This window comes from Zalophus californianus, chromosome 4 (assembly GCF_009762305.2).
Source record: "Zalophus californianus isolate mZalCal1 chromosome 4, mZalCal1.pri.v2, whole genome shotgun sequence".
Classification (NCBI taxonomy): Eukaryota; Metazoa; Chordata; class Mammalia; order Carnivora; family Otariidae; genus Zalophus; species Zalophus californianus.
The window spans coordinates 95,012,666-95,036,450 of NC_045598.1; the positions used below are offsets into that span (position 1 = coordinate 95,012,666).

A 23,785-nucleotide genomic window follows, 5' to 3' on the forward strand; every position below is an offset into this window, starting at 1 on the left:
TTATGGCAGCTATCGCCTTATGAAATGTATGTCTTAAATGGTAACTGTTGAAGGTCAAAATCACTCCTTGATCCAAGGGCTGGAGAATGGATGCTTGTTAGCAGGCATGAAAATGACATTACTCTCATAGTACATTTCCATCAGAACCCTTTGGTGACAAGATGTATGGTGAATGAGAGTAATATTTTGAAAGGAATCTTTTTTTTTTTTATGAGCAGTAGATCTCAACAGTGGACTTAAACTATTCAGTAAACCATGTTGTAAACAGATGTGCTGTCATCCAGGCTTTGTTATTACATTTATAGAACACAAGCAAGGTAGGTTGAGCATAATTCTTAAGGGCCCAAGGATTTTCAGAATGGTCAGTGAGCACTGCTTCCACTCAAAGTCACCAGCGGCATTCGTCCCTATCAAGAGAGTCAGCCTCTCCTTTGAAGCCAGGCACCGACTTCTTCCCTCTAGTGACAAAAGACCTAGATAGCATCTGTTTTTTGCATAGTCACTTTCATTAATGATCTGAACTAGATCTTCTGGATAACTTGCGGCAGCTTCCACATCAGCACTTGCTGCTTCATCTTGCATTTTTGTGTTATGGATATGGCTTCTTTCCTTAAACCTCATGAACCAAACTGCTAAGCTTCCAACTTTTCTTCTGCATCTTCCTCATCTCTCTCAGCCTTCATGGAATTGACAAGAGTAGGGGCCTTGCTCTGGATTAGGCTTTGGCTTGAGGGAATGTTGTGGCTGGTTTGGTCTCCTATCCAGATCACTAAAACTTTCTCCATGTCAGTAATAAGGCTGTTTCACTTTCTTATCATTTGTCCACTCACTGGAGTAGGACTTTTAATTTCCTTCAAGAACTTTTCCTTTATTCACAACTCAGCTGTTTGGAGCAAGAGGCCTAAATTATTTTGGCTTTCAACATAACTTCCTCACTAAACTTAATCATTTCCACCTTTTGATTTGAAGTGAGAGATGTGCGACTCTTCCTTTCACTTGAACACTTAGAGACCATTGCAGGGTTATTAACTGGCCTAATTGTAATATTGTTGTGTCTCAGGGAATAGGGAGGCCTCAGGAGGGAGAGAGAGGAGGGAACCGCCAGCTGGTGGAGCAATCATAACAGACATAACATTTATCGATTAAGTTATTAAGTTCACTGTTTTCTATGGGCATGGTTTGTGGCACCCCAAAACAATTACTATAATAACAACACTGATTACCGATCATAGATCATCATAACAAATATAATAATAAAAATGTTTGAAATATTGCCAGAATTATCAAAATGTGACACAGAAATGTGAAGTGAGCTAATGCAGTTGGAAAAAATGGCACCAATAGACTTGCTTGACTCAAGGTTGCTATAAACCTTCAATTTGTAAAAATACGCAATACATGCAAAGATCAATAAAGCAAAGCATAAAATAAAACGAGGTATGCCTGTACTCTAGATACAACTTGCCTATCAGATAAATGAATTGCAAATATTTTTTCCCACTCATTGTGTTGTCTTTTCACTTTTTTGGTGGTATCTTTTAAAGCACAAACATTTTGATGAAATCTGATATATTTTCTCTTTTGTTGCTTGTGCTTTTGATGTCGTATCTAAGAGACCGTTGCCTAATCCAAGGTCACAGAGATTTACTCCTAAATCTCTTAGTTTTCTTCTAAGAGGTTTATAGTTGTAGTTTACATTTAGGTCTGATCCATTTTGAGTTAACATCTGTCATGTAGGGGTAGGCGTTTTATTGAGGTAGGGGTCTGAATTCATTCTCTTGCATAAGGATATCCAATTACCCCAGCACAATCTGTTGAAAAGACTATTATTTCCCCATTGGATGGTCCTGGCACTCTTGCTGAAAATCGGTTGACCATTGATGTATGGGTTTATTTCTGGACTCTCCATTCTATGCCATTGATCTATATTCTGGCAGTACCACAAAGTCTTAATTACTGTAGCTTTATACTAAGTTTTGAAATGAAGAAGCATGAGTCCTCCTCCACTTTTCTTCTTTTCCAAAGTAGTTTTAATGATTCTGAGTCCTTGCATTTCTATAAAATTTTAGGATCTGTTGTCAATTTCTGCAAAAAAAAAGTAGCTGATTTTGAGAAGGACTATGTTGAATCTGTAGATAGATTTGGGGAATAATGCCATCTTAACAGTATTAAGTCTTGGGAACCTTGCTGGCTCAGTCATTCAGCGTCTGCCTTCAGCTCAGGTCATGATCCCAGGGTCCTGGGATCAAGCCCTGCATTGGGCTCCCTGCTCCGCGGGGAGCCTGCTTCTCCCTCTCCCACTCCCCCTGCTTGTGTTCCCTCTCTCGCTATGTCTCTCTGTCAAATAAATAAATAAAATCTTTAAAAAAGGGGGGGCGCCTGGGTGGCTCAGATGTTAGGCGTCTGCCTTCGGCTCAGGTCATGATCCCAGGGTCCTGGGATTGAGTCCCGCATCGGAATCCCTGCTCCTTGGGAGCCTGCTTCTCCCTCTGCTTCTCTCTCTCTCTCTCTCTGTCTCTCATGAATAAATAAATAAAATCTTTAAAAAAAAAACAATATTAAGTCTTCTGGTCCAGAACACAGGAAACTTTCCCATTTATTTAGGACTTCTTTCAGCAATGTTTTGTAGATTTCATTGTACATGTCTTGAACCTCCTTGTTTAAATTTATTCCTGAATATTTTATTATTTTTGATGATATTGTAAATTGAATTATTTTCTTAATTTTACTTTTGGATTTTTCATAGGTAGTGTATTGTAATATAATTGGTTTTTGTATATTGATCTTGCAGCTTGCAAACTTGTTTAACTCATTTATTACTTCTAATATTTATGTTTATAAGATCATGCCATCTGTGGGGCCCCTGTGTGGCTCAGTTGGTTAAGTGTCTGCCTTCGGCTCAGGTCATGATCCCAGGGTCCTGGGATCCAGCCCCGAGATGGGCTCCCTGCTCAGTGGGGAGTCTGCTTCTCCCTCTGCCTCTCCCCACTGCCACCCACCCCCAGCTTGTGTACTCTCTCTTGCTCAGTCTCTCTCTCTCTCAAATAAATAAATAAAATCTTTTCTTTTTTTAAAAAAAGATCACACCATCTGTGATAGCTTTACATCTTCCTTTACAATCTGAATGCTTTTTTTTCATTGCCTAATTGGCTCGGATAAAACCTCCAGTTCAACGTTAAATAGAAGTAGTGAGAGTGGACATCCTTGTCTTATTTCTGACCTTAGAGGGGAAGATTTTAGTAGTTCACCATTAAGTATGATGTTAGCTATAGTTTTTTGTTGATGCCCTTTATTAAGCTTGGGGAGTTTCATTCTATTTCTAATTGTTGAGTGTTTTTACCAGGAAAGGGTGTTGGATTATATCAAATGCACTGTTATAAGTCTATTAAGATCACCATGTGGTTTTTGGTCTTTCTTCCATTCATGGGGTTTGGCATATTGACTGATTTTCATATGTTGAACAATATATGAATTCCCACGTTCCCGAGATAAAATCTCAGCTTGTCATGGTACATAACCCATTTTATGTGTTGCTGGATTCAGTTTGCTCATATTTTGTAGAGAATTTTTGCACCTATATTAGTAAAGGATAGTGGTTTGTGGTTTTCTTTTCTTGTGGTATCCTTGGTTTTCGTATCAGGGTAATATGAGCTTCAAAGAACAAGTTGGGAAGTGTTCCCCCTACTATTTTCTGAAAGGGCTTATAAAGGATTAGTATTAGGCACCTGGGTGGCTCAGATGGTTGAGCGTCTGCCTTCGGCTCAGGTCATGATCCCGGGGTCCTGGGATCGAGCCCCGCATCGGGCTCCCTGCTCAGTGGGGAGCCTGCTTCTCCCTCTGCCTCTCTCTCTCTGACTCTCATGAATAAATAAATAAAACATTAAAAAAAAAGGATTAGTATTAGTTCTTCTTTAAATGTTTCATAAAATTTACTAGTGAGGCCATCTGGGCTTTGAGTTTTCTTTGTGGGTTTTTTTTCTATGACTACTTCAATCTCTTTAATTATAAAAGATATGTTCAGATTTCTAGAAATTTGTTAATTTCATTTAGGTTTTCTAATTTGTTAGCATGTTCGTAGTATTTCCTTCCAATTCTTTTTATTTCTGTAAGGTCAGTAAAGATATACAAAGAGTTTAGTCAACTGGGAACAGTCCCTGCAAGACTGCCCTCACTTTTAAATTAGTGGGGAAAAGGTGGAAGTGTTTCTAAAAACACTCTCAGGTTTGATAATTTAATGGAAGGGCTCAACAGAAATCACTAAAAGTTATTATATCCATGACTTATTACAGGGAAAGGACACAGGATAAAATCAGTCATAAGAAGAGATGTACAGGACAGAATCTGGGAGAGATCCAAATGCAGAGCTTCTGATCATCTCTTCCCATGGTCATGGATAGCATTAACTCTTCCTAGACACAGTGTGCGACAATAGAGTATTATCAACCAAGGAAGCTCACCCAAATCTTTAGTGTCCAGACTTTTCAATGGGGCTTGGTCATATATTACTCGCAGGGCTGAACTTTGGGGCGTGGTCATATATTACTCGCAGGGCTGAACTTCATTCTCCAACTTTTCCCATAGGGTGGGCTAATTCCTTTAATCTGTAGTTCCTTTGAAGTTTGGAAATGATGCAATATGGCCAAAGGCCCCAGGCAAATAATGAAACTCCTATTAAGCAGGACTTTTCAGAGGCCTAGAGATCAAATCGCAGTTGTCAAGGGCAAAGGCCAGATCTCTACAGATGAGGTTAATTCTTCATTACACATAATGTACCCTCTTTCATTTCTGGTTTTAGTAATTTGAGTCTTTTCTTTCTTTTTCTCCTTGGTAGTTTAGCTAAAAGTTTGTCAATTTTTCTGATCTTTTAAAGAACCATCTTTTGGTTTCATTGATTTTCTGTTATTTTTGTACTTTCTAGTTCATTTATTTATTTTCTAATCTTTATTATTTCCTTTATTCTGTTTGCTTTGCATTTAGTTTATTTTTTTCAAGTTTCTTTTCTTTTTTTTTAAAGATTTTATTTATTTATTGACAGAGAGAGACACAGTGAGAGAGGGAACACAAGCAGGGGGAGTGGGAGAGGGAGAAGCAGGCTTCCCGCGGAGCAGGGAGCCCAATGCAGGGCTTGATCCCAGGACCCTGGGATCATGACCTGAGCTGAAGGCAGATGCTTAACGACTGAGACACCCAGGCACCCCTTTGTCAAGTTTCTTAAGGTAAAAGTTTAAGTTGTTAATTTGAGGATTTTTTCTTTTTTTAATTTTATTTTATTTTTCAGATTTTATTTATTTATTTGACAGAGAGAGAGATAGCAAGAGCAGGAATACAAGCAGGGGGAGTGGGAGAAGGAGAAGCAGGCTTCCTGCTGAGCAGGGAGCCCGATGTGGGACTCAATCCCAGGACCCTGGGATTATGACCTGAGCCAAAGGCAGACGCTTAACGACTGAGACACCCAGGGGCCTTTTTTTTTTTTTTTAAAGATTATTTGTTTATTTATTTGACAGAGAGAGAGAGACAGCGAGAGAGGGAACACAAGCAGGGGGAGTGGGAGAGAGAGAAGCAGGCTTCCTGCTGAGCAGGGAGCCCGATGCGGGGCTCGATCCCAGGACCCTGAGATCATAACCCGAGCCGAAGGCAGATGCTTAACGACCGAGCCACCCAGGCGCCCCTCTTTTTTTTTTTTTTTTTTTTTTAGAGAGGAGGCGAGAGGAGGGGTGGAGGAGGGGCAGAAGGAAAGGGAGAGAGAGAATCTTTTTTTGTTTTTTAAGATTTTATTTACTTATTTGAGAGTGAGAGAGTACAAGCAGGGGGGAAGGGGCAGAGGGAGAGAGAGAAGCAGATGCCCTACTGAGCAGGGAGCCTGACATGGGGCTTTGATCCCAGGATCCTGAGATCATGAGCTGAGCGCAAGGCAGTTGCCTAACTGCCTGAGCCACCCAGGGACCCAAAGAGAGAGAATCTTTTTTTTTTTAACCATTTTTTTAAAGATTTTATTTATTTATTTGCCAGAGAGAGAGAGAGTGAGAGTACAAGCGGGGGGGGGGGGGGCAGAGGCAGAGGGAGAAGCAGACTCCCCACTGAGCAGGGAGCCCGATGTGGAACTCGATCTCAGGACCCTGGGATCGTGACCTGAGCTGAAGGCAGCCACTTAACCGACTGAGCCATCCAGGCATCCCAAGAGAGAGAATCTTAAGCAGGCTCCACGCCCACTGCAGAGCCTGACTTGGGGCTCGATCCCACAACCCTGAGATCTTGACCTGAGCCAAAATCAAGAGTTGGATGCTTAACCGACTAAGGCACCCAGGTGCCCTGAGATAGTTTTTCTTTTTAATCATGGACATATTCAGCTATAAATTTCCTTCTAAGTACTGTTTTAGTTGTATCCCAGAAGTTTTGGCATTTTGTGCTTCTGTTTTCCTTCATCTCAATGTGTTCCATAATTTCCCTTACGATTTCTTCTTTGAACTACTGGTTATTTAGGAATGTGTTAATTTCCACATATTTGTTCATTTCCCCAATTTTTTTCTATTGTTGAGTTCTAATTTCATTTCATTGTGGTCAGAGAACACATTGGAGTCCTTTTAAATTTATTGAGATATATTTGTGGCCTAATACATTGCTCTATCCTAGAAAAGGTTCCATGAATAGTTCAGTGTATATTCTGCTGTTGTTGGGTGAAGTGTTCTATGAATGTTTTTGGTTTACTCATAGTGTTGTTCAAGTCTTCTATATCCTTCTTGATTTTCTACATAGTTATTCCATTAACACTCTGTTGAATCTCCAACTATTATTATTGAATTGTCTATTTTTCCCTTTAATTCCATCAGTTTTTGCTTCATGTATTTTGGGGCTTTCTTGTTAGATTTATATGTATTTATAATTGTTATGTCTTCCTGATGGATTGACACTTTTATCATGTTTAAAATGTCCTTCTTAGTGTCTAGTAACAATTTTTTGTCTTAAAATCTGTTTTGCCTGATATTCTCATACTTATTCTTCATTTCCTTTGGTTACTGTTTACAGGGCATATCTTTTTTTCTTATCTATTTTTTTTAAAGATTTTATTTATTTATTTATTTATTTGAGAGAGAGAGAGAGAGAGAGAGAGAGAGAGTATGAGCAGGGGGAAGGGGCAGAAGGAGAGGATTTGTATGGAACCACAAAAGACCCCAAAATAGGTGGCTGGGTGATAGACATTGGGGAGGGTATGTGCTATGGTGAGGGCTGTGAATTGTGCAAGACTGTTGAATCACAGATCTGTACCTCTGAAACAAATAATACATTATATGTTAAAAAAAAAAAGAAGAATATAGCAGGAGGGGAAGAATGAAAGGGGGGGAATCGGAGGGGGAGATGAACCATGAGAGACTATGGACTTTGAAAAACAAACTGAGGGTTCTAGAGGGGAGGGGGGTGGGAGGATGGGTCAGCCTGGTGATGGGTATTAAAGAGGGCACATTCTGCGTGGAGCACTGGGTGTTATAGGCAAACAACGAATCATGGAACACTACATCAAAAACTAATGATGTAATGTATGGTGAGTAACATAACATAAAAAAAAAGACCCCAAAATAGCCACAGCAATCTTGAAAAAGAAGAACAAAGCTGGAGGTATCACAATCCCAGATTTCAAGGAGAGGGAGCCTGACACAGGCCCTGACACAGGGCTCAATCCCAGGACCCTGAGATCATGACCTGAGCCAAAGGCAGACACTTAACTGACTGAGCCACCCAGGCACCCCTCATCTGTTCACTTTAAATCAGTCTACATCTTTGAATCTAAAGTGCATATCTTGTAACATATAGTCAAATCATTTAAAAAAATAAAAAATTCTTCCCATTTACTATTTGCACCAAAAATAATAAAATATCTAGGAATAAACTTAACCAAAGAGGTGAAAGACCTGTACTCTAAAAACGATAAGACAATGATGCAAGAAATTAAAGATGACAAAAACAAATGGAAAGATATTCCATACTCATGGATTGGGAGAATATTGTTAAAATGTCTATACTACTCAAAGCAATCTACAGATCTAATGCAATCCCTATCAAAATATCAACATTTTTCACAGAACTAGAACAAATAATCCTAAAATTTGTATGGAACCACAAAAGACCTCAAAATATCCACAGCAATCTTGAAAAAGAAGAACAAAACTGGAGGTATCACAATTCCAGATTAACATGCTGTAGTAATCAAAACAGTATGAAACAGACACCGATCAATGGAACAGAATAGAAAGCCCAGAAAAAACCCATGATTATATGGCCAAGTCATCTACAACGAAGGAGGCAAGAATATACAATGGGGAAAAGACAGTCTCTTCAACAAAGGGTGCTGGGAAAACTGGCCAGCTACATATGAAAGAATGAAACTGGAGCATTTTCTTACACCATATACAAAAAAAACTCAAAATGGAGTAAGAACCTAATATGAGACCTGAAACCATAAAAATCCCAGAAGAGAGCACAGGCAGTAATTTCTATGAAATCAGCCATAGCAACATTTTTCTAAATGTCTCCTAAGGCAAGAGAAACAAAAGCAAAAATAAACTATAAGGACTACATCAGAATAAAAATCTTCTGCACAGCAAAGGAAACAATCAACACAACAAAAAGACAACCTACTGAATGGGAGAAGATATTTGCAAGTGACATGTCTAATAAAGGGTTAGTATCTAAAATGTATAAAGAACTTACACAACTCAACACCAAAAAAACAAATAATTCAATTGAAAAATGGGCAGAAGACATGAACAGACATTTCTCCAAAGAAGACATTTGCTGTAATTACTGATAAGACAGGATTTAAGTCTGCCATTTTCCATTTGTTTTCTCTATGTCTAATGTCTTTTTTGTTTTTCTATTCCTCCATCACAATCTTCTTTTGTGTCAGATAGATATTTTTAGTGTGCCCCTTTAATTACCTTGTTTACTTCACCATATTATTGCTATTCTCTTAGTGGTTGTCCTGTGGATTGCAATTAGTATCTTTTTTTTTTTTTAAGATTTATTTATTTGTGTGTGTGTGTGTGTGTGTGTGTGTGTGTGAGAGAGAGAGAGAGAGAGAGAGAGAGAACATGCAGAGCGGAGGGACAGAGGAAGAGGGAGAGAGAGAATCCTAAGCAGATTCCTTGCTGAGCACAGAGCCCCTCACAGCTCAATCTCATGACCCATGAGATCATGACCTGAGCAAAATCAAGAGTCGGATGCTTAACTGTCTGTGCCACCCAGGCACCCTGCAATTAATATCTTAACCTAAAACAATCTAGTGTGGATTAATACCAACTTAATTGCAATAGCATACAAAAACTGTGCCCCTATACACCCCCCCATTTTTACAGTATTATTACTACACAAATTACATCTTTATATGTTATAAGCCCATAAACAGTTTTATGATTATTGCTTTATATATATTGTCTTTCAAATCAGGTAGAAGAAAAAAAGTTACAAATAAAAAATACATTTATACTGTCTTTTACATTTACCTATGTAGTTACCTTTACTGGTGGTCTGTATTTCTTCTTGTGGATTTGAGTTACTGTCTAGTGTCCTTTCAATGCAACCTAAAGGTTGCATTGAAAAAGTTAGGTTGCATACCTAGCTTTTGGTATTTTTTGTAGTGCAGGTTGGCAAGCAGTGAATTCTCTCAGTTTTTGTTTTTCTGGGAATGTTTTACCCTCTTCTTCATTTTGAAGGATAGTTGTACTAGGTATAGAATTATTGGTTGACAGTCTTTTTCTTCAGCACTTTGAATATTCCATCACACTGTCCTCTGGTTTCCATGGTTTCTTTCTTTCTTTTTTTTTTTTCTTTTCTTTTTTTAGAGAGAGAAAGAGAATGTGAGCATGAGTGGGGGAGAGGGGCAGAGGGGAAGAGAGAGAGAGAAAGAATCCCAAGCAAATCTCTGTGCTGAGTATGGAGCCCGACTCAGGGCTTGATCCCACCACCCTGAGATCACCACCCAAACTGAAGTCAAGAATCAAATGCTCAACTCACTGAGCCACCCAGACGCTGGTTTCCATGGTTTCTAATAAAAAACTAGTTGTTAGGGGCACGTGGGCAGCTCAGAGTGTTAAGCGTCTGATTTTGGATCAGGTCATGATCCCAGGGTCCTGGGATTGAGCCCCTGTGTCAGGCTCCCTGCTCAGCTCCCTCTCTTTTTGCCCTCCCCCCAGCTTGTGTGCACTCGCTCTCTCTCTCAAATAAAAATAAAAATTAAAAAAAAAAGTAGCTGTTATTGAGAATCATTTGTGATGAGTCGCTTCTGTCTTGCTAGTTTCAAAATTCTTTATCTTTGACTTTTGGGAAGATTGTAATGTGTCTCTTTGTGGATCTCTGTTTATTCTACTTAGAGTTTGTGAAGCTTCTTGGATGTGTAGATTGTTTTTCATTGAATTTGCAAAATTTTTGGCCATTATTTCTTCAAATTTTTTTTTCCTTCCCCTTTCTCTCCTTTTCTTCTGAGGTTCCTATTATGCACATGTTTGTACAGCTGATGTTCCATAGGTCTCTAGGGTTCTATTCATTGTTCTTCATTCTCTTTTTTTTTTTCTTTGACTCGATAATCTCAATTGACCTATGTTTAGATTCACTGAATCTTTCTTCTTCCAGTTCAAGTCAGTTTATGGGGCCCTCTCATAAGTATTTCATTCAGTTATTGTAGTTTTCAGCTCCAAACTTGTATCTGGTTCTTTTTTATAATTACTCTTTATTGATTAATAGTCTCTATTTGGTAAGACATTGTTCTCATACTTTGTTTCAGTTCTTTGACATGGTTTTCTGTAATTATTGGAACATATTCATAATAGCTAATTTAAAAGATTTTGTCTAGTATGTCCAACATCTGGCCTTTTAGGGATAGTTTCTATTGAATGACTTTTCTTCCTGTGTTTAGACCATATTTCCTGTTTCTTTTGTGTCTCGTATTTTTGTTGTTGTTCTTGATAACTGGACATTTTATATAACATATGTGGCAGCTCTGGGAATTAGATTCCTTCCCCCGCCCCCAGGGTTAGTTGTAATTGTTGTTTGTGGTTTGTGTTAATGCCGCTATTGCCTTTTGTTTAAGGACTTCCTGAACAAAGTCTGTGAAGTTTGTAGTTGTTGGGTTTTTGTTTTTTATTTGATTTGTTTTGTTACATGTGGCCACTGAAATCTCTGCTCAGTTTAGCTTAGTGGTTAAGTCAACGATTGGACAAAGACTTGCTGAAATGCCTTGAATCAGGATATCACCTAGGCATTGCCAAAGGGCATTATGTGTGTGGTGGGGCATGTTTTCAACTCTCTAGCAGGCAGCTTACACCTCTGCCTTAGTCTTCGGTTCCTGCTTATACAGAGCTTCAATGTCAGGCAGTGGTGGGAAATTCAGGCCTTCCTGAGCATGGGTATAGTCTTGCACATGTGCATGATCTTCTAGAGTCCCAGGATTATGTCAGAGCTTTTCAAAATACCCTATGGACATCTTATTCCCAAGATTTTCCTTTTAAGTGTTTGGTCAGCTTTTTGTTTGCCCCAGTTGTTTTCAACAAATATCCTGGGGAAAAGGCTGTTCACACTGAGCACACTCTGAATCAGGTCGAATAAAGATAAGCTCTCTGATTAGGGGTTAACAGGGAATGCCAGACATGTTAAATAATGACAATTCTCTGAGAATGGGGCTTTATAGAGGGTTCCAAACCCATTCTGCCCCACTAGGGGCTACTAGGCTGCTGGTTTTCATGGTTACTGTGATTGTGAAGTTATTTGTTTTTAATAATTTTACAGAATTGGGAAGAGAAGGATGGGGGGAATAGGTCATGTTTAAACACCACAATTCTTGGGGCACCTGGGTGGCTCAGTTGTTAAGCGTCTGACTTCGGCTCAGGTCATGATCCCAGGGTCCTGGGATCGAGCCCCACATCAGGCTCCCTGCTCAGCCAGGAATCTGCTTCTCCTCTCCCATTCCCCCTGCTTGTGTTCCCTCTCCCTCTCTGTCTCTCTTTGTCAAATAAATAAAATCTTAAAAAAAAAATAAACACCACAAATCTTGCTGTTCTTAGATTCAGCTATTTTCTTGTATACATTTTCTTTGGGTTATTATAAGCCTTTGGTTAATTTGGGGTCTTAAAAGCTGATTTTAGTAATTTTTGCTAGTGTTCTCATTGCTTTTATGAAGGAGTAGATTTTCAGAGGGCCTCACTTCATCATTCCAGAAGTATCACAACTGATTTTTGTATATTGATCTTTAATTTGAAAATTTTGCAAACATTTTATTATTTTTAATAGTTGACTAACTTATTCTTTAAGGTTTACTACATTGATAATCATATTACCTGGGATTTTTTTTTCCAGATTTATTTATTTGAGAGAGAGAGAGTGGGAGGAGGGGCAGAGGAAGAGGGAGAGAGAGAATCTCAAGCAGACTCCCTGCTGAGTGCAGAGCCTGACTTGGGGCTCAATCTCATGACCCCAAGATCGTGACCTAAGCCACAATCAAGAGTCGGACACCCAACTGACTAAGCCACCCAGGTGCCCCTTACCTGGGATTATTTAATTTGGTTTCCTCCTTTCTAATTCTCACACCTTTTTTCCTTGTCTTATTGTGCTGGGTTCACTATCCATTACAATATTAGATAAAAATGGTAATGTTGGTGTATTAGTTTACTAAGGCTGCCATAAGAAAATACCATAGACTAAGCAGCTTAAACAACAGAAATTTATTTTCTTACAATTCTGGAGGCTAGCAGTCCAAGATCAAATGTCAGGAGGTTTGGTTTCTTCTGAGGCCTCTGTCCTTGGTTTGTAGATGGCTACCCTATTACTATCTATTCACATTGTTCTCTCTCTCTCTGTGCAAGGTCTGGTGTCTCTCTCTCTCTCTTTTTTTTTTTAAGATTTTATTTGAGAGCGCGTGTGCACGCGCACGAGTGCAGGGAGGGGCAGAAGGAGAGGGAGAAGCAGGCTCCATGTTCAGTGGGGCTCAATCCCAGGATCCTGAGATCATGAACTGAGCCCAAATCAGACTGAGACACCCAGACACCCCTCTCTCCTCTTTTCATAAGGATACTAGTCACACTGGATTAGGGCCTACCCATATAACATCATTTTACCATAATTAAGTCTTCAAAGGCTCTATCTCCAAATATAGTCATATTCTGAGGTACTGGGGGTTAGGATTACAACATATGAATTTTGAGGTGACACAATTCAGTCCTTATTTTGTGATTTTAAAGGTAATGTATATAATGTTTCATCATCAACAAAAGTATTTACTCCAGAGTTTGGTAGATACACTATCAGATATAGGAAGTTTTATTCCCAGCTGATTAAGAATTTATTTTAGGGAGCCTGGGTGGCTCAGTCGTTAAGCGTCTGCCTTCAGCTCAGGTCATGATCCCAGGGTCCTGGGATCGAGTCCCACATCGGGCTCCCTGCTCTGCGGGAAGCCTGCGTCTCCCTCTCCCACTCCCCCTACTTGTGTTCCTGCTCTCGCTATGTCTCTCTCTGTCAAATAAATAAATAAATAAAATCTTAAAAAAATAAGAATTTATTTTAAATTCAGTAACTATTGAATTGTTTAAAAAAAATGCCTTCACATGATATTTCTTCTTTCATCTTTAAAAGTAGTTAATAACGTTAATATATTTTTATATGTTAAACCACATTGCATTCCTAGGATATTCCCAACTTGATCACAATATATTATCTTTTTAATACATTTCTTTTTTTTTTATTATGTTATGTTAATCACCATACATTACACCATTAGTTTTGGATGTAGTGTTCCATGATTCATTGTTTGTGCATAACACCCAGTGCTCCACGCAGAATGTGCCCTCTTTAATACCCATCACCAGGCTAACCCATCCTCCCACCCCCCTCCCCTCTAGAACCCTCAGTTTGTTTTTCAGAGTCCATAGTCTCTCAGGGTTCATCTCCCCCTCTGACTTCCCCCCTTTCATTCTTCCCCTCCTGCTATCTTCTTCTTCTTTTTTTTTTTAACATATAATGTATTATTTGTTTCAGAGGTACAGATCTGTGATTCAACAGTCCTGCACAATTCACAGTGCTCATCATAGCACATACCCTCCCCAATGTCTAATATCCAGCCACCCCATCCCTCCCACCCCCCTTCTTAATATATTTCTAAATTAAATTTGCTAATGTTTAGTTTGGATTTTTTTGAACTGTGTCTATAAGTGATTTGAAAACATAATTTTCCCTTATCATGACCTTTCCCTTATCCTGACCTTTTCTGACTTCAGTATCAATATTATATTACAGTCACAAAGTGAGTTTAGAAATGTTCTTTTCCCTCATCTCAGGAAGAGATTATACAAGATTGGAATGATCTGTTCTTGAAAAACTGGTAGAATTCACTTCTAAAAACACCCAGACATTGTATTTTTTTTCCTTTGGGAGATTTCAAATCATCTACTTCAATTTCCTTAACAATTTTGGTCTCTTCATTCCTACTATGGCATTTGTGGCTTTTTGTTTTTTTAAAGATTTTATTTATTTATTTGAGAGAGAGCGAGTGAGAGAGAAAGCACAAATGGGGGGAGGGGCAGAGGGCGAGGGAGAAGCAGTCTCCCCACTGAGTGGGGAGCCCAACGCAGGGCTCAATCCCAGGACCCTGGGATCACGACCTGAGCCAAAGGCAGACACCCAATGACTGAGCCACCCAGGCGCCCCCCTACTGTGGCATTTTGAATTTGTCTTCATACTTTTCTATAACTTCTTCCATTTTCTCAAGGTTTTCAAATTTACAGGCATAGAATTTTTATATTTTAATCTTTTTATGGGTTTGTAGTTATATTCCCTTTATCATTAATATATGGATCTTCTTTCTCCGCATTAACTTTAGGAGTTTATCTATTTTACCAGTTTTCTTCAAAGAACATTCTCAGTTTAGTATGCGAGTCTTTATCTTGGGGTTGTGAGTTCAAACCCCAAGTTGGGCATAGAGTTTACTTAAAAAAAAAAAGACCATTCTCAGTTTTATTGACTTTTTATTGTTCTCCCACCCCCTTTTTCATTGATTTCTGCTACTACTTTTATAATCATTCTTATGCTTACAGTTTTGTAATTTAATCTGTTCTATTTCAAACATAAGGTGTATAGTTGGCCAATTAGCCCTACTTTTCCAATATAAGCATTTAAAACTACATATTTCCCTCTATGTATCACTTTACTGTATACTATCTATTTTTTTTTAAGATTTTTTTTATTTGAGAGAGAGTACACAAGCTGGGGAGAGAGGCAGAGGGAGAGGAAGAAGCAGACTCCCCCTGAGCAGGGAGCCTGATGCAGGGTTCGATCCCAGGACCCTGAGATCATGGCAGCCAAAGGCAGCCGCTTAACTGAGCCACCCAGGCACCCCTACTATCTATTTTTTAAAGATTTATTTATTTTAGAAAGAAAGAGAGCATGGGGTTAATATATTGGGGGGGCAGAGAGCCCAATGTGGGGCTCGATCTCACAACCCTAAGATCATGAGCCAAAACCAAGAGTTGGACACTTAACCGACTATGCCACCCAGGTGCCCCAACTATCTATTTTTAAGTATTTTCACTATTGTTTGTTCCACTATTGTTTTAAAAATTCCCATTGTGATTTCTTCTTTGACACAGACCAGTTATTTAGAGTTCTTTAAATCTTCAAAGGAAATATTTTGTTTTATTGACTTATGATTAACAACATTGTGGTAAGATGACCTGGTTGGTGCAATTTGATTCTTTGGTATTTTATGAGACTGGCATTTATGGGCTGGTACATTAATATCTGAAAATATTCCATGTATGTTTGAATGTACATTTTTTAGCTGTTGGGTTTGAATTGCTTATTTGTTGAATCAAACTTTTTATTCAAGTCTTCTAAATCTTTACCAGTTTTCTATTTCCTGCTTTATGTATCAATAAGTGAAGAGAAGTATGTTGAAATCTCCTAATGATGATGTGTTTCTCAATTTTTCCATCTGGTGCTCGCTTCAGCAGCACATATACTAAATTTGGAAGATATAGAGAAGATTAGCATTGTCCCTGCACAAGGATAGCACACAGATTCATGAAGCATTCCCGTATTTAAGAATTATTTTTCCCATGTTGCTCTTTTTTTTTTTTTAATATTTTATTTATTTATTTGACAGAGAGAGACAGTAAGAGCAGGAACACAAGCAGGGGGAGTGGGAGAGGGAGAAGCAGGCTTCCCGCCGAGCAGGGAGCCCAATGTGGGACTTGATCCCAGGACCCTGGGATCATGACCTGAGCCGAAGGCAGACGCTTAACGACTGAGCCACCCAGGCGCCCTCCCATGTTGTTCTTTTGGTAATGTTTATGAGCTTAGGTGGTAGACCTTAATCTCTGAGAAACCTGAGGGCCCAAATTGAGGGCACTTTCTTCCAGAAAGAAATATGCATCTCCCAGAAGCTAGGGAACATTAAGGACCTGGATGATTTTAGCCTCTGCCAGGATCCCTGGCTTATTGTGGGGGCTATGGTTATCTTTCCTTTGCTGCTGGTCCCAGGCTTATCTCTCAACTAGTAGCCCACGTATCCAAGGCATAGCATAGAGTAAATGCAATTCAAACATTTGAGTGATTCCATTTAATTTACTAAAGGCAATTTAAATTAAAATATGGTTCCTGCTCCCAAGGAATTTGTAATTTGATGGCAGATGACATAATTATTGTGCTGGATACTTTCACCAGCCTTGTTTGACAAACTTCATGTGTCCTTGCTTTAACATTAATTCATCATCCATTGTTCAAATCGTTAAAAATGCAGTCTTAAATGCTCTTTTTGACTTCTCTCTCGATTTTCTTCCTTTCTCACAGGCCATTTACTCCTTTTCAGTTTGATTCAATGACTCCATTTCTTCTGCTTACTTTAATTAGGTTGGCAAGTGACCAAATACATAATCCACTCTGACTTGAACAAAAATAAAATGCTTAAGGTTCATGTAACCAAGAAATCTAATGTGGGGGTTTAGATTTTGGCACAGCCTGCTCCGAGGACCAAATGATGTGGTCAGCAATATTTCCCTCTTTGTAGTCCTACTTTCTTCTGCGTTGTTTCCACTCTTAGGCCCGCAACTCAATGAAGCAAGATGAGCGCCAGTAACTCCAAGCCTACACATTCCACAACAATCCTAGCTTTTTTTTTTTTTTTTTTTAACAATCCTAGCTTCTTTCCAGGCAACAGAATTCCCAGAATGTTCACTCTAGTAACATAATTAGCTTCGAGTAAGTGCTTGTTTCAATCAGGGCTAGGCACTGTGGAAGCCTTGACTGCCTGGATCTAATTCACACACCTACTTCTGAAGCCTGGGATCCAGTCACAGAATGGAAAGAATGGAAAGCCAGTTTTTAAATGCTACAAAGGCCCTATATCATTTTCCTTACTTTATTTCCTACCTTCGTCCCCCGTGGCTCATATCACTCCAGCTACACTGGCTTTATTACTATCTTTAAGGATGTCAAGCATGCTTGCTCTTTAGGGTTTCTGGATTTATTCTTATCTCTGCCTATAATTTTGTTAACACAGATATCATTTCAATTAAGTTTTTGCTTAGTATTGCATCCCATAATATCCTTTGCTGGGGTCTTTTTAGACAGCTACCAAATCAATTTTCTTTCACAACTACAGTCTTTTATAAGATTCACATTTGATGTGAGGTGAAAAAAGATCAAGCAAAATACTCAATGATCTAAAGTCCTAATTTATACCATTCTGTGGTCTCTTAACCTAACATCCTAAATCTACTTTGAAGGGAGCTAGTGTATGTACAAGTGACTCCCAAGTCTGTGGTCTTCAACTGTTTTGTCCCAAAGAGAACTTTGGAAAATATGTACCCGTTATACTTTGACTACCAAAATGTGTAAGTTTAATAGTCGCAAGTTTGTAGTTCCTGGCATATTGTACATTGTGTTATATATACTTTAAATATATCATTGTCAAAACCTTGGCACTTAATTTATTCTGTTTATGGAAAATGGCCACTCTGGAGCACCTGAGTGGCTCAGTCGTTAAGCATCTGCCTTCGGCTCAGGTCATGGTCCCAGGGTCCTGAGATCGAGCCCCACATTGGGCTCCCTGCTAGGCGGGAGGCCTGCTTCTCCCTCTCCCACTCCCCCTTGCTTGTGTTCCCTCTCTCGCTGTGTCTCTCTGTGAAATAAATAAAATCTTAAAAAAAAAAATTAAGAAAATGGCCACTCTATAACCTAACTGGCCAGTCCTTATCATCAGAAAAGATCTGACCTCATTTGAATGCAAAACAGTTAATTGATAAACATTCCTATTACAACCTACTCTCTTTCAAGTTCTAAGATGATAGAAGACAGAGAAGGTAGAAGTTTGTGTCTGGGTGAAATATGGTCCTGCTTCCTTCAGTATTTCTCTCTCTGGCGCTATGCAGCCTGGCGTTTTCACTTTGTTTGGATTGCTTCCCAAAGATTTTTATACCCTGGGGCAGTGCACCAGAGTAAGAACTGGGATGAGTGAGATAGCCTTACTTTTGTAAAAGAGATGGAATCTGTGTAAGATGAATTAGTAAAGAAGTCCTGAGGCATCCATTCTCATCTGGGTGGAGATCATTTTAAATTCAGGGTACAGATGAAACAAAATTTGCAAAATAATTCCATAAGACTACACTACCATTTGAAACTAAAGATTACCTGTCCTAGAGCATTTCACCTACCTATGCCAGAGGTAGGATTACAAAAATATTCCCAAATCAGGGGCACCAGTTGAGCGTCTGACTCTTGGTTTCAGCTCAGGTTATGATGTCAGGTTCGTGAAATCAAGTCCTGCATCGGGCTCTGCACTTGGCAGGAGTCTACTTGAGAGTCCCTCTCTCCCTCTCCCTTCCTCTGCTCCTCCTCCTGCTCTCTTTCTCTAATAAATAATCTTTAAAAAAAACTTTCCAGGGCGCCTAGGTGGCTCAGTCATTAAATGTCTGCCTTTGGCTCAGGTCATGATCCTAGAGTCCTGGGATCAAGCCCCACATCAGGCTCCCTGCTTGGCAGGAAGCCTGCTTCTCCCTCTCTCCCTCCCCCTGCTTGTGTTCCTGCTCTCACTATCTCTCTCCCTGTCAAATAAATAAATAAATAATAAAAAATAAATTTAAAAAATTTCCAAGTCAAAGTTTTCTAAAATTTCTATTTGAATTATAGAAATTGTAACATCTCTCAGTTCAAAGGAAACAATCTGGGTTCTAAGACTACATTAAATAGCAATGCTCCAGGGCATGAATTTTACAAGTTTTTCCTCTGAATTAAGAGTCAAAAAAACAAGGTTAATTAATTTCAGAATACTTATACTTAAATTTTTTTAAAAAGATTTTATTTTTAAGCAATCTCTACATACAACATAGGGCACAAACTTACAACCCTGAGATCAAGAGTCACGTGCTCTACCAACTGAGCCAGCTGGTCGCTCCATGAATATTTATGCTTAAATTTACATACACAATCACAATAGAGCTGCTTGATACATTTCGGTTCACTTGCCATAGCTAATAGAATACATGCTGGATGTGATTAAACTTTGAGCTTCCTTGCCAATTATGATGTCTCACCATTTGTTTTTTTTTTCATCATTTGTTTTTTAAAAGTCATAGTTTTTGGTCACTAAGAACTGATTCATCACAGTCTTAACAGTAATATTGTCTTGTTTTAAAAAAATTTTATTCATCCTTATATTTAAGTGACTTAAAACAGATTCAGAGAGAAAAAATGAATCAATTTGAGGACCCAAAAGCAAAACTATGGATTAAAAAAATTCACAACCCAGGGGTGCCTGGGTGGCTCAGTTGTTAATCATCTGCCCTTGGCTCGGGTCATGATCCCGGGGTCCTGGGATCGAGCCCCGCGTCGGGCTCCCTGCTCTGTGGGAAGCCTGCTTCTCCCTCTCCCACTCCCCCTGCTTGTGTTCCCTCTCTCGCTGTGTCTGTCAAATAAATAAATAAAATCTTAAAAAAAAAAATTCACAACCCAGACATGAACTCAACACAGTTCTGCCAAATTAACAAATTCCTGTGGTTTGTTGTTGTTGTTGTTATTTGAATTTATTTTGGCATGATTTCTAAATACTGAGACCCCCCCTTTTTTTTCACATTTTAAAAAGGACATTAGGCTCTGAGTAGGGAATAAAGGGAAGGTAGAGACTGTGTCCTTCAGTCTTCTACACTATACAGGAGAGTTTTGCTTAGAATTCCAGATTACAATCTAGAATACAATTTATAAATACTATTTTCTGCAGCAATCCAAAGTAGACTCTCCAAATCAAAACCTAAATATACTATTTTAATTAATACAAACTAATTTTATTCCAGAATTTGAAGCAGAAATGTACTGGCTCTTTTTTTTTTTAAGATTGATTTATTTAATTTATTTTTTAGAGAAAGAGAGTACACAAGCTGGGGGAGGGGAAGAGGGAAAGAGAGAGTCTCAAGCAAACTCCCTGCTGAGCATGGAGCCCAATGCAGGGCTCAATCTCACAACCCTGAGATCATGACCTAAGATGAAATCAAGAGTCGGACACCTAACCATCTGAGCCACCCAGGCACCCCTGTACTGGCTCTTTTAAAATAACAAATATGTAGTTAGGGTTATGGTCATCCACATTACTCCTTTTGAATAGAAATGCTAGTATATCACTGCTAGCATCCATTTCACACAGTTCTTTTGAGGCCAAGTTGGGAAAATGCATCACAAAGAGGAAGCCAGCAAAGAAAGTTGTTTTCCTGGGGCACCTGGGTGGCTCAGTCCTTAGATGTCTGCCTTCAGCTCAGGTCATGATCCCAGGGTCCTGGGATTGAGACCAGCATCGGGCTCTCTGCTCAGCGGGAAGCCTGCTTCTCCCTCTCCATTCCCCTTGCTTGTGTTCCCTCTCTCGCTGTGCCTCTCTCTGTCAAATAAATAAATAAATCTTTAAAAAGAAAGTTGTTTTCCTTTTCTGGAAAAAAAAATTTGTACTCACAGAAAGATTTAGCACTATAATTAGCTTCACAGTTTTTTAAAATAGTTTTATAGTTTACAGTTCTATGAAAAAAATGAATCATAGGTTTTCGTAACTAAATACCACAGACTAAAATTTTAAAGTTTTATTCATCACTGAAAGTTCTCATCCCAAAATGAGACCCTTAAATTTGTCTCCTTCTAGTTTTTTGTACACATCTTTAATTGTCCATGAATGAGTCTGAACATCATTATTACTGCTACATCTGAGTCCATTACTTCAAAGAAGGAATGAAATTATTTTGTTTTTGTAGAAGAACTAATAATCCACCAAACACTAATAAACTGATTATTGGTGGTGCCTAGGTGGCTCAGTTGGTTGAGTGACCGACTCGATTTCAGCTCAGGTCATGATCTTAGGGTTGTGAGATCAAGCCCCACAGTGGGCTCCATGCTCAGAGGGGAATCTGCTCGAGATTCTCTCTCCCTCTCCCCTGCCCCTCCCCCCCCCAGCCCCCCTACCTCCCACGTGTGTGCTCCCTCTAAATCAATCTTTAAAAGAATAAAAGGATGGTGTGCCTGGGTGGCTGAGTTGGTTAAGCCCCTGCCTTTGGCTCAGGTCATGATCCTGAAGTCGTGGGATTGAGCCCTGAGTTGGGCTCCATGGTCAGTGGGGAGTCCGCTTCTCCTTCTACCCTTTGACCCTCCCCCTGCTCATGCTCTGGATCCCGCACTCTCTCTCTCAAATGAATAAATTTAAAAAATGTCAATAAGGAAATTTTGTTACCCCAAAATACAATTACAGGTTAAACATAAAGAGTTTTAAAATGCTGACAATATAAGCCACAGAATATACTGTCGTTAAGATAAAAATCACTTCCTTTAAAGTACACTTAACAATTTCAACAATCTATTTCACTTTCCTAAAAAGCCAACAGTAAATTATTAATCTGCTCCCCTGCCATAATCTCTGTTTTCTACATCATAAACTACAAACATCAGTATGTTGCAATCACAACAGAGGGAGGTAAACATGTGCATTTCTAATTTGTAGGTAAAGCAACCCAAACCTGAGGGTCAAAGGACTCCCAACAGGTTATTACAATTGATATGACAAAGGTCTGCATCTTAGAGTGGTTCACTCCAGACAATATTTAGGGCTAATTTAACTAATGTAACTGGATCCACAAGAAAAAAGTACACCCTGGGTCACAGTAATTACCCAAAAATCTGCTCAAGACATATTCCGTTCAACTACGTGCTATGGGAACTTCTAAGTTACTACCTTAAAGAAACTTACAATAAGGTGAAAGTAAGCAAAAACACAACTAGAGTAAAGGTTCACATAATACAAAAATTACAATGGAGAACAGGATGGGTAGGATTTGAGAAGAAAAGGGAATTTCTATGGGCAGAGTAAAGTCACAGAGAATCAAGAACCGGGGAGAATTCAGTTTGTCAGGATAAATTAAAAAGAGGACCAAATAGGGGTGCCTGATTGGCTCAGTCTGGAGCATGTGACTCTTAAGGTGGTAAGTTCAAACCCCACTTTGGGGGTGAACATTACTTTAAGAAGAAAAAAAAAGGCCCAAATAAAGACTTTAAAGATTAGAAGGTTAAAGGGGCATCTGGGTGGCTCAGTTAAGCGTCTGCCTTCAGCTCAGGTCATGAGCCCGGAGTCCTGGAATTCACACCCCACCCCCTTGAGCAGTGAGCCTGCTTCTCTCTCTCCCTCTGCTCTTTCTTCCCGCTCATGCTCGCTCTCTCTCAAATAAATAAAATCTTAAAAAAAAAAAGATTCGAAGGTTAAAGGTGGCATATGCCACAACGCGAAAAAGAAAAACAAACAAACAAAAAAACTCCCGCCCAAATCACCTGCCGCAGAGCCAAAATCTGGCCAAGAAAGCCTTGAGGCATGAGGTTAGTCATCCCTATTTGATTTTACAGCCGAGGTCATTTTTCTCCCAGAACAAAAGCATCCCCAATAGAGATGAAGCGATTTCCCCCAGGTCACCACTGCCTCGTCTCCCCAGCCGGTGGCCGGCACACCTGTCCGGATCTCCCGCTCCCGGCTCTGGGACGGCCCTAGCAGGCAGCCTCCCTCCGCCAAGACCCAGGTCTGCGTCCCTCCCCCAACCCCCTGTCCAGGCTCCCTCCCACCGGCCAGGGCTGCAGGGGCACCGCGCGCTCCGCGCCCAGCGCCACCGCTGGCCGTTACCCAACTAACCGTTTGCGCGTCTCGCGCCGCCAAGCGTGTACGTGACGCGGCTGCGCGGGGCGGGGCTCGGCTCCCCTCGGCCGCACGCGGCTCCCACGCGGTGGGAACGCTCCCCACAGTGTGTGCCGGGTGGGCGCCGCTGCCTCAAACCCTGCCCGGGCCGGAGCTTGCGCGCGGGGGCGGAGCCGGCCCGCCCTGGCACCGCCCCCTCCCCCCCAAGTGCGAGCGGTCACCTGTCTGGCCCCACCAGGCGGGGGGTGCCGACGCCCTGGCCCGCCACGAGTATCCCGCATCCTCGCCGTGACGTACACGGGCGCGGGACACCAGCTGCCGGCCTCCCCCTCAGTCTCTGGCAGAGAAAAGGGAAAAGCCCCCAAGGAGGGATGGGGCCCGGGAGCCTGACTCAGAGCCTCCCCTGTGGTATTTGATGAATGCTGGGTGTTAAACACAAGTCTGGAAAGAAGAGCGGGTCAGAGGGTGGTGAGACTGGCCCCTAGGGAGGTGTGTATGTTGGAAACATGGAGAAACGAGAATGCAGAGGCCAAGTTTTCATGGACCCTGAATGTTCGGGACAGGATCTAATTGCAGCTAGCAGACTGATTATGTGCTAAGTACTTCACCTGA

At 40.2% G+C, this 23,785-nt stretch overlaps 1 protein-coding gene and 1 non-coding gene across 2 annotated transcripts in view; one reads left to right on the top strand and one right to left on the bottom strand.

Annotated features, from left to right (window-relative positions):
- Positions 1-22,918, bottom strand: part of LOC113934831 (monocarboxylate transporter 1-like) — a 34,148-nt gene extending 11,230 nt beyond the window's left edge. The window contains exon 1 of the mRNA XM_027616396.2: positions 22,819-22,918. The gene's annotated coding sequence lies outside the window, so the exon portion shown is untranslated. The remainder of the gene's footprint in view (positions 1-22,818) is intronic.
- LOC113917291 lies at positions 15,968-16,073 on the top strand. Its single transcript, XR_003518193.1, has one exon. It is a non-coding gene; the product is annotated as a U6 spliceosomal RNA (small nuclear RNA).
- Positions 22,919-23,785: the final 867 nt, after the last annotated feature.